Here is a 15,988-nt window from a genome sequence, read left to right on the forward strand (position 1 = left end):
ATGTGATCAGAATATGGGCTTATGCTATCACTGCCTGACTTTTGTTTATGGCTGGCTATCTATGTCTTCTGATCTCCAGGCAAACTTTATTTAATAACATACAAATAAAATATCAACACAGGATTGCCCACCAAAATATTTATTAAATAACTAATATTTACTAAGTACCAATATGGTAGAAATCTTTCTAGGTGATAAGTATAAATAAAATCTCTGCCATAATAGAGCTTATTTCTAGTACAAATAAATAGAACATCAGCAATATTCTCTAGTTAATACTATGCAGAGATTACATAATTTTTGTCTATACACAGCCTTTGGTGTTGTATGCAAATGAAAATGAAAAAAATTACTTTTTTTTACCAAGGAGATTTTATTTTGCAATATTATGTAGTTACCTACTTGCTCTGAAACAAATTCAAAATACTAAGTGGAAAAGAGTAATTTATATGCAAATACACTCTGATCAGGTGACTGTAGCAATGACTTTAAGTAGTAGGAAGTGAGCTAAGGCAGAGGAGAGAATTTCATGTGAGGAGAGAATTTCAGGTAATGTGTCTATAATATTTCAAAAATAAAATTATAGTGAGTACTATTTAGCAAAGAAATTGAAAAATTTTAGGTAATGTGTCTATAATATTTCAAAAATAAAAGCATAGTGGGTATTAATTATCAAGGAATTGAGACTTCAATATAAGTATGAGAACTAGTAAGATGCCATGTTATTTTTTTCTTAGTGTAACTGAAAAATATTTTTAAACATTGCAAGGGAAAGTGACATCTGATGATTATATTTTAAAGAATCACTCTACTCCTAAGTGGAGAATTAAATGAAAATGGTTAAGTATGGCCGCAGGGAAGGCATTGTAGGATACTGTTGCTTTAGTCCCCATGAAGGACAAATGGGTTAGTGATTGTGGTAATTTCTCATTCCAAGATAGGAAGATGGATTCTAGAGATCAATATAACATTACTTATGGATATGTTAAATGAGGAAAAAAGAGTTAAAAGACTCTAAGGTACTTCAGCCTCCATTCCCATATATACAAATAGCAAAGATAGAACCACTTATAATTCTTCATAATTCTGGGAGCTAGGGAGTCTGAGACCCAGGCATTGGCATATCTGGTGTTTGATGAGGGTTTCTTTTCTGATACACAGATAACTGTCTTTTTCTTGTATTCTCATATGACACAGAGAGGAATCATTCTTTTGTTTGTAACCAGAACTCCATCATCACTATGAAGGCCGCACCTCATGGCCAGTTGCTTCCCGCCTCCCCCAAGCTTCCCTTTCAATTCCACCACACCAGGGCTTCATCATGTGACTAGGGGATACCATTCAGTCCATGGTAGCCTAAGTCATGGCCTGGGCCTGGAGATGGTGCCACTGATTGAGATAGTGAACATTTAAATAGAGAAATATTAGAGTTTATTAAATCATTATTTGTATTTTGGATCATTATGGTTGGAGAGATGGAACACTATTCTAGACATGCAATTAGAAATATCTAATTTGCAGCTGAAATTGGAGGGCTGACTTTATGAAAAATACAAGTTGAGAATGCATACATCTACATCTGGAGATACAACCATAGGAAGGAAACTAGAGAAGGTAGGATTCACCAAAGGAACAGCAAGGCATTGCTAGAGGGTAGAGGCAGGTGTGCAGGATGGCTTCACTAGCCACATTGTATTTTATTGTGTTCTCCTACATTCTATCAACTAAATGTGCAGATTAATGTGGTTAAATATCGTGTATTTTTTTAGTTCCTTGGCATTTGCTCCAAATAAGACTGTATTTTGCTCCTATCAATAGAGAATAAAAAAACTAAAAATAAGAAAATATGGTAGTGCGCATCAGTAGAAATTTTGAGGTAAATATGGTTTGGTGAAAGTTGACTTAAGGGCTGACCACTGTCTTCAAATTGCAAGGGGTTGGATTTCACTTTTAATTTTTATCTTGTTTATCATCCAGTCAGACATGGAACTGACTTCTTCTTAAATGTTGTTCCCTTTGATGACATGATAGCAGCCAGAGTAAATGGTGCGTACATTTTCTTATTTGGTGCCAGTAAGAGAGGATACTGACTTCACATTATATCTGTATATAGATGGAAAATTTTGACATATTTTCCATAACAATGACAGAAAATAATGCTTTGCATCAGTGAACGATTTGGATCACAGGCTCATGCTTAAATCTAAGTGAAGCAAAGAGGAAGAACAGATGGTTTGATATGAAGGCTAGCTGGCAGAAATGAAAAGGAAAGGATCACTTCTAATATAAGAAAACTTCCTATTATTAGATGACTGTTGCTAGTATTAGGAAGTATAATATGGGTGGCAACAGTGTAGATGGCCAGACACAAGTGACAAGCCAAAGAAATACATTTTGCTTTTAAAATCTCCCCTTACTATAAAATACCCACCTCTAAACTTGTCATATTGACATCATTTTAATGGAAATAAACAGTAATATAAAATTATCAATTATTTGGTTTTTCTCCACATACTGTATTCTATTCCTTTGTGTCAAATTCTGACATATTTTATGTGGAATGAAGTTTCTTTAATGTGATTACATTGCAGTCACCTCTATTGTTCTCTAATGATGGAGGAAGACATTTTGAACTGATTTTTTTTCAGTTGATATAAACATAGAGGATCAATAAAGTTTCATTATCTAATTAATACAATGCACACAATTCCATTATTTTTGTCAGTGCACAGCCTTTAATGAACAGGTTGAGAGAGAGAAAGATTAACATTTGCTGTTTGACATTGTTATTGTTGCATGCAAGTGAAAAAAATGAACAAGATTCTTTCATTTTCATCAAGGGAATTTCAGTATTTTCCCAACTTCCTATGAAAATGTATGAGCATAATGAAAAGATGTATATTCAAATTAAACTAATAGGGAAAAGTTTTGACAATGGTACAAAATGCTATTCTGTGTTAAAAATGCATTTTGAACCTGACACAAGTGGTTCCCAATTATTCAAAACAATCATGACAAACTTTTAAAGCATACAAACTCTTAATCAGCTTTCCATTATTCAAAATTATTCATTACAAAGTTTCTAAAATTATGCAAATTTTTGATCACTCAAAAATGCAGGGAAGAAAGTGAAAATTTTTAGGCTAGCAAATTGCTGCCTGCTACTATGTGCTTTGACTTTTAGAACAGGATCATTATTTCAACACTACTTTTTTAGTCTAAAATTAAATAGCAAAGTGACTATCTATGCAGCATTTTCAAGGCACCTTTTAGTGACAAAAGATTTAAGACATACCATTGAAAGAGATTCATAGATCATGGCATAAATTTTAGCCCCACAATATTAAGAAGTTGAAAGAGTCCTCTGAATACCCTGCCATCTATGTCTGTTCTTTGCTCTCCGGGGGCCGCCACCTAGCTCCCAAATAATCACACGGAGACTTATTCATACTTATAAATGCCCAGCCTTAGCTTGGTTTATTTCTAGCCAGCTCTTCTTAGATTATGCTTTTTACCTTTTGCTTCTGGGCTTTTATTTTTCTCTATTTCTGTACATCTTATCTTTCTTTCTTATTCTGTGTCTGGCTGTGTGGCTGGGCGATTGGCCCCCTACATCTTTTGTCCTTCTCCTTTTCTCACTCTTCCCTCTTCTCTATTTATCCTCGGTGCCTTGTACCTCACCTATTTCTCTCTCCTGCCCAGCTATTGGACATTCAGCTCTTTATTAGACCAACTGGGTGTTTTAGGCAGGCAAAGTAACACAGGTTTACAGAGCTAAACAAATGCAAAATAAAAGAATGCAATACATCTTCGCATCATTAAACAAATCTTCCACGGCATAAACAAATGTAACATATCTTTAATATTCCACAACATCTCAGTATACAATTTTCCTGTAATTTAACCAAAGTTACCCTCATTGATATGGATTTCCCCAGTTCTGTGCCCTTTGAAGACATAGTCAGGTAAGTGCCAAGTAGCATGTTCTAAGAACAGAAAAATTCCTATTCCTCCATTAGACAATGAACAATTTGGTCCTTTTTGCTAAATTCATGCCCTGATCCACTCATTTTGATCCTCTAGAGTGCTCACGTGGAATTTTTTATTTTCTAGTTCTAGTTCTACATGTTCCCCTTACTGAATGTCAATTTCTTAGCATTCCTCTAGGAAAGGCTTTTTACTCAATTTGTTTTCATCTTTCTATTCACAGTCACAACCCTATCATAGGCAGTGAGGTGGCTGCTGGGTAGTGAGGCACATTGCCTGAAGAAAAGGAAGTCCCAGACCAGCTAATGGCTTATCAGTTAAAGATAGCTGCTACACAAGACTGGCATGGTAACCTGAATCAGATGCCCAGAACACAAGGAAAGGTGGATGGAGATGACTAATTCCTGAGAGCCCCACACCCATGCTCAGACTTCATGGACACAAACACAAAAATAAGTAATTAAGTAATTCATTTAGGCTAGGAGAAATGATGGAGTAAGGGAAAACCCTCAACTCCAAAGATTCTTGAACTTACTTGATTAAGGAGGGGACCAGTACACACATGTAGTTTGGCTACTGGGGAGTCAGGAGCACTGCTTGAGTTCAGCAGTCCAAGGTTAATTTACCCTGGATAAGACAGTAATATCATGTGAAAAGAAATGACATAAATACAGGAATAGAAAAGAGACATACTAATTTAAAATTTAACAAGTCTCATTCATATTAACTTAAGTTTTAAACTCTTAAATCATTGCTAATATATAACCCTAACAATTTAATCAAAGGACTTTCTCATTTTTCCACACTTTACAAAATATGACCTTCACACATTTATGGGTCATATTAGTTTTTCATGTAATTCATGAGAAATACATGTAAACACACACACACACACACACACACACACACACACACACACACACACACGCACGCACACACCATAAAATGTAATGTTAGTATTTATAAAGTTAGGTTTTCTATTTCTTTTTTTCTTTGGATATGTAGGCAATTTGTCTGTTTCTTGAAGACATATATAAATACTCCTCCGTTTATGCAAAGTCAGTGTCTTCTCATCAATTCTACTGATGGTTTAAAAGATTGGTAAATAGGAAGTGATAAGATGCATGGTCTGCCAGACTTGTGCTAATTGTAAATAAAATGATTGCTATATTAGGTATAGTTAACCATCAAGTATTTGTTGCCTACCAAACGAACAAAGCACCCTGCCATATCTGCCCCATTGGAACTTACATTGTATTGTAAAATAGAATGAATTTGGTCAATTTTACTCTATGCTGAAGCTTATTAGAGTGTTGGAGATAAAGAATACAGTAGCAAAAATATGTGTGTTTAATTTTAAATAGTCAGTTTGACTCCTAAAATTATATTTTTGGAAATACTTAAACTAAATTAGGCAGGAAAATGTATGCATGTACTTTTAAGCACCACATAATCAAAACTGCAAATTTATCTGAAGTGAGTGAATGTGACGTCAAACCAGAAGTGTTATAAGATGTATACCTTTTAAACTATTCAAGGCTTGGGCTTTTACTCTGAGTCTTTGTAATATATAGAACAGACATGAATGATGTAACTCACCTTGTGTTCAGAAGGAAACTGGTTGTGTGCAAGCAGGATGTGGCAAATAAGGAGCAAGGGTAATCTTCTAGAATGTTTTTGTAGAAAAATCCAACCCAGAAAGCATGCTAGCTTGGATCAAAGAGGTTGTGGTGGAGATTTGCAGCCATCTGATTTTGTACACTTTGTAGGGGCATGGCAGGAAAATAGGAATAGGATTCCAAAACATTAAGATCGACATAGAAGAGAAGCCCATTGGCTGGAAAGATGAAATGGAACTCTTATCACATAGGTTTCCTCTAAGGAAAAGGGCAGGAAGGAGAAAAGCCTACTGTTATGTAAACTTGGAAAAACCATGATATCTTCAAGTGACCCATGAAAGGTCAGGCAGCTCCCTACCCCTCTTGGATTTTTCTTTCTCTATTAGAGCCAGGCCAAAGGCCAGGTCTGGTGCACTTCCAAGAGCACCTATGTTTTCTTTAAATAACCTATCTCTTTGTATGTAACTATTCACACATTTCTGCATAATTTCTTGTAAAGAGGCACAAGACCCTGGAAACTTAAGAATTTTCCCTCCAAGCAAAATTTGTGTTTAAACATGGTGGGAGGTCAATAGAAGTTTGATTATTCATCACATCCCTTTTGTGTTCTTAATATTAAGCCACACAGATAAGTGTGGCTCTCATCCCTATTCAAAGGAGCTTCATTTTACATCACATGGTTACTATTACAGAGATGCACATTTGGTCTAAATAGAGAAAAAATTTACCTGGTAGTACAACCCCAAGTAGTACATCTGCAAGTAACACCCTAATTTAAGGCTTAGGAAACATCATGGGTAGGGGGTAGGAGAGATCATAAGAGGCAGAAGCCCAGCAGGCCTGCTGTGAGACAGGGTCTTGTAATCTTCTAGACATGACAGAGAAGCCACACCCATGAAATCTCAACAAAATTGTTGCCTCAATCACTGAACAGTGATAATACCAGTTGACATGCCAACTTGGATGAGGAAAATTTCCCTACATTAATAGTAATTAAAACATAATAGATGTTCAAGAAGGGTCATACATTTGAGTGGTGGTTCGTAGGGAAATGGGAAAAGTCAGACTTGCAGAGGAAAGGATAGGATGATGTAAATAGAGTACTCATGCATGAAGTTTATATATATATATATTTATATATATATGTATATATATACACATATATACATATATATAATTAAATTTAATGAAAAAAGAACAGTGAGTATTCATCACATTCTTTCTATAAGAAAATGAATAAAGATGGACCAGAATAACAACAAAAACAAATAAACAAACAAAAGACCAATGGGTTCTTATGAATTTCATATACTTCTAATGTGACCAAATAGAATAGTTACCTCTTTATGAAGAACAAAATCAAAGACCATAAAAGCTCAGTAAACATTTTTTGTGTGTGTACATATGATTCATGTTTTCATTGTAGTTTAATTTTCTTTGATGTGTAAAAGCTCCTTTAGATGATGAGATGATGACAATAGTATCCTCCTACATGTCATTGAGATTTATATGTAAATGGTACTCATATTTCATTAAAAAAAAAAACCTAATCAACAGGGCTTCACATGTTCATGTTTAGCTCAGGAAATAGAATGGCTGCCTTGTCAGACAAGGTGTTAGGAATCAGTCAGCTTGGGGTCACACACCGTACTCAAAAAACTCAAGTAGATGGTGATAGTTCTGGGCCTTAATGCTTCAGTGGTCTCTGGATCAGCCTGATAGACTCAGAGACTCCTATCTCTGGGTGTCGAAAAATAGAGCCTTTTTGTTTTTTGGGAAAAAAAATTCATTGTTGAAAATAGATTATTTTCTCATATAATATATCTTGATTACAGTTTCTCCTTCCCAAGTACCCCCCAGTTCCTGCCCACCTCACTTCTGCTCTGGATCCACTCCTTTTCTGTCTCTCATTAGAAAAGAACAGGCTTCTAGGGAATAAGAACCAAACATGACAAAATAAAATAAGATTTTAAAAAACCCATGACATTGAGGCTGGACAAGGCAACCCAGCTCAAGAAAAAGAGCCCCAAGAGCAGGCACAAGAAACAGAGATCCATTCACACTCTCAAGAGTCCCATAAAAACACTAAATGAAAGCTATAGTATATATGTAGAAGACCTAGTGCAGCCCTGTGTAGACTGTTCTTGGTGCTCCAGTGTCTGTGAGTCTAAATGAATTTTGCTCTCTTGATTTATAGGGCTTTGTTCTCCTGGTATCTGCTACCCCCTCTGGCTTTTACACTCTTTCTGCAACCTCCTCCACTGTTGAATATTTATCTGGCCCTGAGCTTTGAGGGGAGGGATTTGATGGAGACATTCCATTTAGAGCTGTGTGTTCCAAGGTCTTTTTGTCTCTGAATAATGTCTGGATGTGGGTCTCTTAAGTTCTCAGGTTGAAAGCCTTTTGCCTTGAGCTTTGATTACCAAGGCCAGGGATTGGCCAGATTGTGTGTCAGCTCTTAGAAGCAGATAGCAGGGTAGCAGTACCAGCTGGTGTTACCATTTCAATATTAACCTTATTTTCCACTTGACTGAATTTGGAAACACCTCTGGGTATGTCTGTGTGATAGTTAATAATGATTTTTAACTTGACATGATGTAGAATCATATAGGAGACAAATTCCTGGTCATGTCTGTTTGGGAATTTCTAGAATGAGTTGAAGAGGGAAGATCCACCATGAATGTGGGGGGCACCATTCCATGGACTGGGGGTTGAATAAATACAAAGGATGAAATCAACTGATCACTGGCATTCATCACTCACTGCTTCCTAACTACAGATGCAATTGTGACCAGCTTGCTGCATACTCCTGCCAGGATGCCTAGCCCACTATCCTATGATGAATATATCTTCACACTATGAGTTGCTTTTGTAAGGTGTTCTGTCATAGCAACAAGAAAAGTAACTAATGTAATCTGTAAGGATATTTCTAGAGATGTTAGCTTAGGAAGAAGTCCCACCCTCAATGTGTGCGGTACCATGTCCTATGCTGGAGAATAAAAAGAAAATGTGTTGTGGTGGAATACTAGCATTTGCTTCTCTTTGCTTCTGTGGACTTTGGAGGACATGAGACCAGCAGTCTCATGTTCCTACATGGCACCTCAACTACTATGGGTTTTAGTGATTAAACTATGAGTCAAAACAGGCTTTCTGAAGTTGCTTTTGCCATGTGTTCTGTTACAGCAATGAGGAAAACAACCATAACCTATCTTTAACAGTAGCAGTTGCTAGGCCTTTGGGTGTCGGGACTCTTGACCCTTAGGGAAATCTTCCAGTGACTACAGTCTCTTTCTCTCTTAGCTCTTTATATTCTCATCCCTTCTCTATGCTTCCACTTTCCTTCATCTATGCTACCTCTCTTTCTCATATTTCTGCTCCTGGCTGATCTATGGAGCTCTTCAGCCATGTTCTTGTCACTATTACTAATACCACTGCTGTTGTTGTCTCCATATCCTATTTGTTCCACTGGTAACACTAACCATGACACACATGACAAATAGAGAAGACGATTTGGAAGGAACCTTTTGTTTCAGCAGAGGATGTCTCTTAGCTGACTTGAAAACCAAGCCTGCAAATGCAGCATTGTATTCCCAGGAAACACAGTCCAGCTTCCAGTTCCACTAATCAAGGTCTTACACATGGACCAATCTAGGCCTTGAGTGAACACTACCAAGTTTTCTGCTGAGCTACATAGTGAAGTGCTCTCTCCTTGGCCTGAATTATCGGGATCATTTGGGATTCTCTGAGGCTTGTCTTAGAGTGATGGCTTCCAAATCCAGTTCAATTGGCACAGAGAAGTCATGACTGGAGCAGGTATTCCTGTGGGCGCAACTGCATGGTTTTGGTGGTCTCCTGGAGCTGCTGTCAATTGCCAGAGTAATTTTAGTGTCCAAAAATGCCAGGCAGCCATGTGGGCAGCACAATTTTTGGCAAAGGAACTGATTCTCCATTTGAGGTCATCAGGTATAACATGGTAGATCTGATTACTGCTGCTCATTGGTTGAGTGAATTGGCCCAACATTTGAATTAATTATTAAAAGTCAAGGAGTATGTACAGCAGAGAAATAAAATGAAATTAGCATTCTTAATAATGTTCAACATAATTTTCTTTGTTCAAGACATCAATCTGGCCCACCTTATAGCCAGTATGGAATATAATAAAGCTGTGACATTAGCATGACTGTATGATTAGAGCTCTATATTATGGTGATAATTGTACTGAAATGTGATTTTATTTGTATGCTAATAAATAAAGTTGCCTGGGGGTCAGAGCTAATAGCAAGCCATAGCAGAGCTGGGCGTTCGTGGTGCACGCCTTTAATCCCAGCACTTGGTAGGCAGAGCTAGGTAGATCTCTCTCTGGTCAAGGATACAGCCAGCATTGGAGACAAACACCTTTAATCTCAATACCATAGAAGACCTGGAGGGCTGTACATACAGGCAGTGACGAGGCAGTCATGTGGTTGGGTTTACAACCACTGAGAAGGCAGAACAGAACGTCTATATAAAGACAAACAGACAGAAGTAGGTCTCTTTCGGAGAGGTCTCTTGGCTGAAGAGGCTAGCTGCAGCAGGCGGGTAAGGTTCTTAGCTCTGATCTCTTGGCTGTCTTCTTTGCATTGGTTCTGTGTTTCTTATTTAATATGACAGTTGGTTACATCTACACTATATATGGGGTGAATGACTGTTATAAATGTAGAATATGAGCTTTATAAATATATAAAATGTATATATGGCTATCAGATAATCTTAACCCAAAAGTGAGCTTAAATAAGATGTGAAAGCTTCAAAAATATTTTGGCTCAATTAGCATTAGTTGTGGCTAGATAATAAAAATAGTAATTTTAATTAACTAAAACAAATACTCAACAAATTGCCCACTCAACAATAACAAGTTACTATTATTATTTCATGAACATAATTTTGGAATTCCTGGACAAATAAATAGAATAAAGCAATCTGATGTGATAGAACTAATTTAAAACTAATTTTTGATACAAAAGTTATTTTTAATTAAAAAGTATTAACTAAAATTTTATTTGAATTAATAAAAAGAAAAACAATTGAAGTAAAAGCAGAAAACTGAGGGGGACAGTTAAACTTCAGATTAGTGATTTTTATCACAAAAAATATGCAGGTAAATGATGATAAAAATGAACTGAGCCAAGGGAGGTGTAACTAGAAGAGAATGCATCCGTGTTTGCTCTACTGTTAAGATAAGGCTTGGCCTTCCTCACATCTCAGGGAAAGAGTCAGCTCCAAGTCTTGAGAGAACTATACAGTTTTTAGCAGCAGGCCGTTAAATTCCCTGACAGGCCTTGACAACATTCTCACACTCTGAAAGAGGTAGGCAAATACCTAGAATAATTAGATTACATGTTCCAGTGAGATGATTTTGAAAAAAAAAAGAAAAAGAACATTTCTGCAGTTTTAGAACTAGGCATAATGATTAAACAATTGTGATTTTACAAATTCTCAGCAAAGCGAAGATGACATGTCACAACCAAACACTTCTAAGTATTAAAGAGATCATAACTGTATTTCTATTCACATCAGGTCACAAAAAAATGAGAAGGAAAATTGGCAGAATTCACAGAAACCTGATTAAGTACCTAAAATATAACATCTGTGAAGCAAAAATTCAGGAGAGATGATGTCCTGAATCAGACATAGACAGTTATGTATGTGCACATGGGGAATTATAACAAGTTCATGTGTCTCAGCATGGCATAGCCTTACAGACCAGAATTCTCAGCATTCTGGAAGCTGAAGCAGGAGGATCACAAGTTTTAGTATAGCCTCATTTAAAGAGTAAATTCCAGGTTTAGGCAACATTTCAATACTCAGTCTCAAAAACTATTGCTAGAAAAATACCAGTTTAAGTACAAGATGATATATATATACATCATATGATATATAAATACAGTTTAAATACAAGATGATGATATATATATGTATATATATGGGATATACATGATGAGGGTAGATTGCAGAATAAGTATGATGCAAATAGAGCACATAAAAATATCAAAATGTAAGAAAATGGATGTATTCATTATTCAATATTCAAATTCAATATTGAGATATTCAAAAGTATTGATACTCAAAAGTATTGAAAATCAATTTGAAAATACTAAGACGTAAGAAATGTCAATTTCAAATTAATATATTTATTTTTAATTTATTATTCATAACAACTCTATTGATTCCTTATAATCATGTCTTATCTAATAAAATTCCCATTCCACTTCTGATGCCCATTACTTATTAGTGGGAATATTGTTTTAAATATTTCTGGAAAAAAGGAACATCTGTACACTACAGATTTTATATTAAAACATTTTAATACATTCAATAATTATAGCATGTAACAATTAATACATTAATTATTAAAATCAGAATATTTGTTTTAAGTTATTTCAATTGGCCCAGGAAACCAGAAACTGATTGTTTTGTTATTAATATATAATTAAAGCATTTTTCAGTTAATTCAATCTGTCCTTTTATCTTATTATTTTAAAATGTTCCATACATTCATGTTCAATTTTCTGCACTTATGCAAACTAATTGTTGATGTGAGAGTATACAGTATAGCTTTTGGAAACAGATGCACTCCAAACATAGCTATAAAATGGGAGTTTGTGAAATAAACAGGACTACAAGTTATCTGGTTTGTAGAAAATATTGGCATTCTAGAGACGTTGGGAATAGATATTATAACTAGTATACACTGTTATAATACTTCTGGTTGACATCTTCATTAGATCCTGTAGTATGTGGATATACATGTGCAAAAGAGAGGAACAGGAAAAATGATTGATGTGATAAGGAGTGAAAAGAAAACTAGGGCTATGCAGTAGCAAACTGAAATTGCTTCTAAGCCACCTATGGTCAAAATTCAGAAAGCAGATCATGGGCTGCCCATCCCCAGTGGATACTCCACAGTACAAGTCCCACATCTAAGGCTCAGATAATATCTGAGAAGAGGGTGGGATGATTGTAAGGGCCAATGGACCAGGAAGTCTGCTGTGAGACTGTGTCTCCTAGAAATTGGAAGCTACATCCATAATACATCAACAACATGGCTTCCTAAATAGGACAGGAAGAATGGCAACACCAGTAGAGAGGTGGGAATTGAAAGGTCCCCGAATAGAGACAAATAATACAAGTAACTAATGACTGCTGAGAAGGGAGAAATTATCTTCCCCAGGAAGACCCTCCTAATCAGTTTTCTCATAGCAGTTGTTCAATCCTGAAACCATATCCATACAATACTAAACATTCTTTCATCTTTGTTACTTACAATAACTACATTGACTCCTTATATTCATGTATTAGCTGATAAATAAAATTCCCATTCCAATTCTGATGTTCATTATTAATCAGTGGGAATCTCATTTTAACTATTTCTTGAAGAAAAAAATGAATTTAAAAAAGATTCTAAGTTCACACAACTTAAGCTAATCCTTGGCAAACAGGATGAGTTTAGTAACTTTGAAAACAAAACCATGGTGTTCTCAGACTCATTAACAAACTTCTTGGGCAAAACATATCCATTTGTCTTAGCAACAAGGAATCTTCGGTGCTTTTGTCAAAGGAAGTTTCCATGTAGTCTTCTGAGGGCTGGGAAGCATGGAAGAGCTGATGTTAAAGGTAAGGAAAGAAATAAAAAAAAAAAGTCTCTAAATCAAAACAGTTCTCCCTGCTCTTAGTAAATAAACTTTAACCAAAGAAGAATGTATTTAAATATTGAGGGAAAGTGATTAATGAGGAAAACATGGATATATGCTGGAAGAATAGATGCCATTTTACTATGGCGGAAGTGAGTGTCACTACCTGGGTAGAGGATTTGTCCGATATCCGATACAAATCAGATGGGGAATTAATTCTGAAACAAACTCAAGGCTTCATAAGGAAAAGAAGTACAGCAGTTGATTTCAAAGACTAGGAATTGGTGAACAAAAATGGCATTTCACTTATGGAGAAGGGTTTGTTTTTTTTTTTTTTTGGGAAAGGGGGACTTTGAATGCACCCAAGCCACTTAACACAAGCTTTGAAGTATGCTTGTGTCACAATTCCCCCATTGCTGCAGAATGTTAACCTGTTATAGTGAAGTGATAGCAAGAACTGTAGTCTGGGCCAGTATGTCACCACTGTGGTTGCTGGTGTTTGCTGGTTGTTAACTCCCGGCTTGGCTTGCTTATTGCTCAAGAGGCTACCTCCTGCCCCTCACGTGGAGTTGGGAGCATTTCTTCTGGTTTCCCTCATTAGAATCCAAAAGCCATATAGTGAGCTAAACTTAGAGGACAAATGAGGATAAATAGTATTTTGCAAGTGGGTAAGGAGAATGACAGTATGGACCTGTGCCTTATTTATTATGTTCCTCTAATGGATAGTCCTTGAACTTGAGTTGTTGTTTTTAGTTCATCTATGTTTTATGAACAAGGAGGAGGGAAGGCAAAAGGTAGCTTTATAAAATAATGTCGAGGTTCCTCAATTTACTTGAAAAAATATGTCCCCAATCTGCTGTAAAACAAATAACATTGTTATTCTCGTGTACTTCCATCCTTATAAAAGCTGCATTTGAATGCTTAACATAGAAGGGTGAATAAATACATCCTTCCAAGAGTTGCATTTGAACGCTAAACATAGAAGGATGAATAACATAGAAGCCTGAAGGGCTTCTAGTGAACAGAATGGAATCTGGAACCAATGCCTGGTTTGGAATAGGGTTCCCATTGGCTACAGGATTTAGGAATTTTATTTAGGCTTGTGAGCCTAGCCTTTAACAGCTGAGCCATCTCTGCAGTCCCGGATTTAGGAATCTTAAAAGCAGGTCCCGCTCCCCGTGAGAGCTGCAGTTTGCACCTTAGAGTGCTCCGGAAATCCGCGAGAGGAGTGGAAAGGGGAGCGGCGAGAAGCCTGGGTGGTTGCGACGGACGGGGCGCGGCCACCGCGCTCCGCCTTCTCGCCGTGTTTACCCGGGGAGACCTCGCTAAGCAGCAGGGCCGTCCTAGTGGAGTACGCATGCGTGGACCCAGCTGCGGGCGCGGGCATGACGTCACGTGCGCGGCGGTCCTGAGACCTTGCAGTTTCCCGCGCGCCTTGCTGGTGAGTGAGCTTGGGAAGCTTTGGAGTTGGTGGTGGGTGCGAGGCGGGTCCAGCCCTGGATGAATATAACGAGGACTGTGTAGTTCAACATTTGGTGCAGTTTTGCAGAAACTCCATTCCGTATCGCTAGTGTGCACCGAACACGACCGGGAGGAGACGTGGATAGATCTGAGAAGCAGCCCTCATGCATCTCAGTGGTTAGGGGACGGTGAGTCCATACACATCCAAGTTAACTAGTGATGCAAGTGAGTGGCCCAGCCAAGGAGCCTGAGGAGAAAGAGTCAAGCCAGACTGCACAGATTAACATCAGTTCTTTCTCATTAGGATATTTATGAGTTCGAGGGAGGAGGCAACCAGTACCTCTTGAAATTAAGCTTTCCGTGCAGTGTGCATACACAATATTTTAATTGCCAAAGGAATTAAAAAACAAAACCCATACTTAATTCCCCCCCCCCCCCCCCGTGTCTGGAAATTTTAAAGTATGGTGATGAAGTAGTGCAACTAAAATCTTAAAACTGGGTCTTAGAAATACTTTAAATACAAAAGCTAAGTGGAAAATAATTACAGTTCAGCTCCTTAGAAGCATGCTCTGTGTTGGTAATTGCAATAATGTTATAAAGTATGTTCTCTTAATGCCTGCATCCCAACACTGAAAACTAGCTTATTAAAAAAAAAAATAAAGAGAAACTCAAAGCACATTATCAGCTATACTTTTGATAAAACCGTGTTTTGCATCCTCAGCAAGTTGTCAGCTTCCCTAGTTGAATTTTCATTGGACGTCATTGTGAAACACAATGTGAATGTCACTTGAATTAAAGTCAAAGGGGTACCAGGAGGAAGTTTAGCCACTGAATAAGTTACAAAAAGTAGAGCTCTATAGTCAGATTGTGATCATAGCAATGTGTATATCCAACTAAGAAGGTTGTTAACTCAGAACATATTTCCCTCCTAAAAGGAATGCTCATATTTTATATTCAGCATCTTTGTGAGAGATTGGCTTTTATTTTTACAATTATATTTGAGATGAGATATTTCACTGTTATTCATAATTTTCCAGCATTCACTTAACAAACATTTATTGTTTTGTGAGACACTAGATAGGGTTCTGAGGTACAAAGATAAATATATCTAGTCACCATACTAAAGGTGATCTCTAATTCTAATTAATAATAAATGTAGCATATGGTATGTAAACATGAGATAACTTTTTGGTTTGCTATATTAGATTGGGAAAGTTGAACTGGAACTTTCCAAGTGACAGTGTATTTTAC

General features: G+C 36.8%; 1 protein-coding gene across 3 annotated transcripts in view; it reads left to right on the top strand.

Moving 5' to 3' along the window:
- Positions 1–14,605: 14,605 nt before the first annotated feature.
- The window catches only part of Pot1 (protection of telomeres 1), a 67,464-nt gene continuing 66,081 nt past the window's right edge, over positions 14,606–15,988 (top strand). For 2 of the 3 annotated variants that reach the window (XM_006988403.4, XM_076566132.1), the window contains exon 1: positions 14,606–14,717. The gene's annotated coding sequence lies outside the window, so the exon portion shown is untranslated. Of the gene's footprint in view, positions 14,926–15,988 lie in introns of all 3 variants that reach the window. The other variant, XM_016006879.2, reaches the window with a different exon arrangement.

Source organism: Peromyscus maniculatus, chromosome 3 (assembly GCF_049852395.1).
Source record: "Peromyscus maniculatus bairdii isolate BWxNUB_F1_BW_parent chromosome 3, HU_Pman_BW_mat_3.1, whole genome shotgun sequence".
Classification (NCBI taxonomy): Eukaryota; Metazoa; Chordata; class Mammalia; order Rodentia; family Cricetidae; genus Peromyscus; species Peromyscus maniculatus.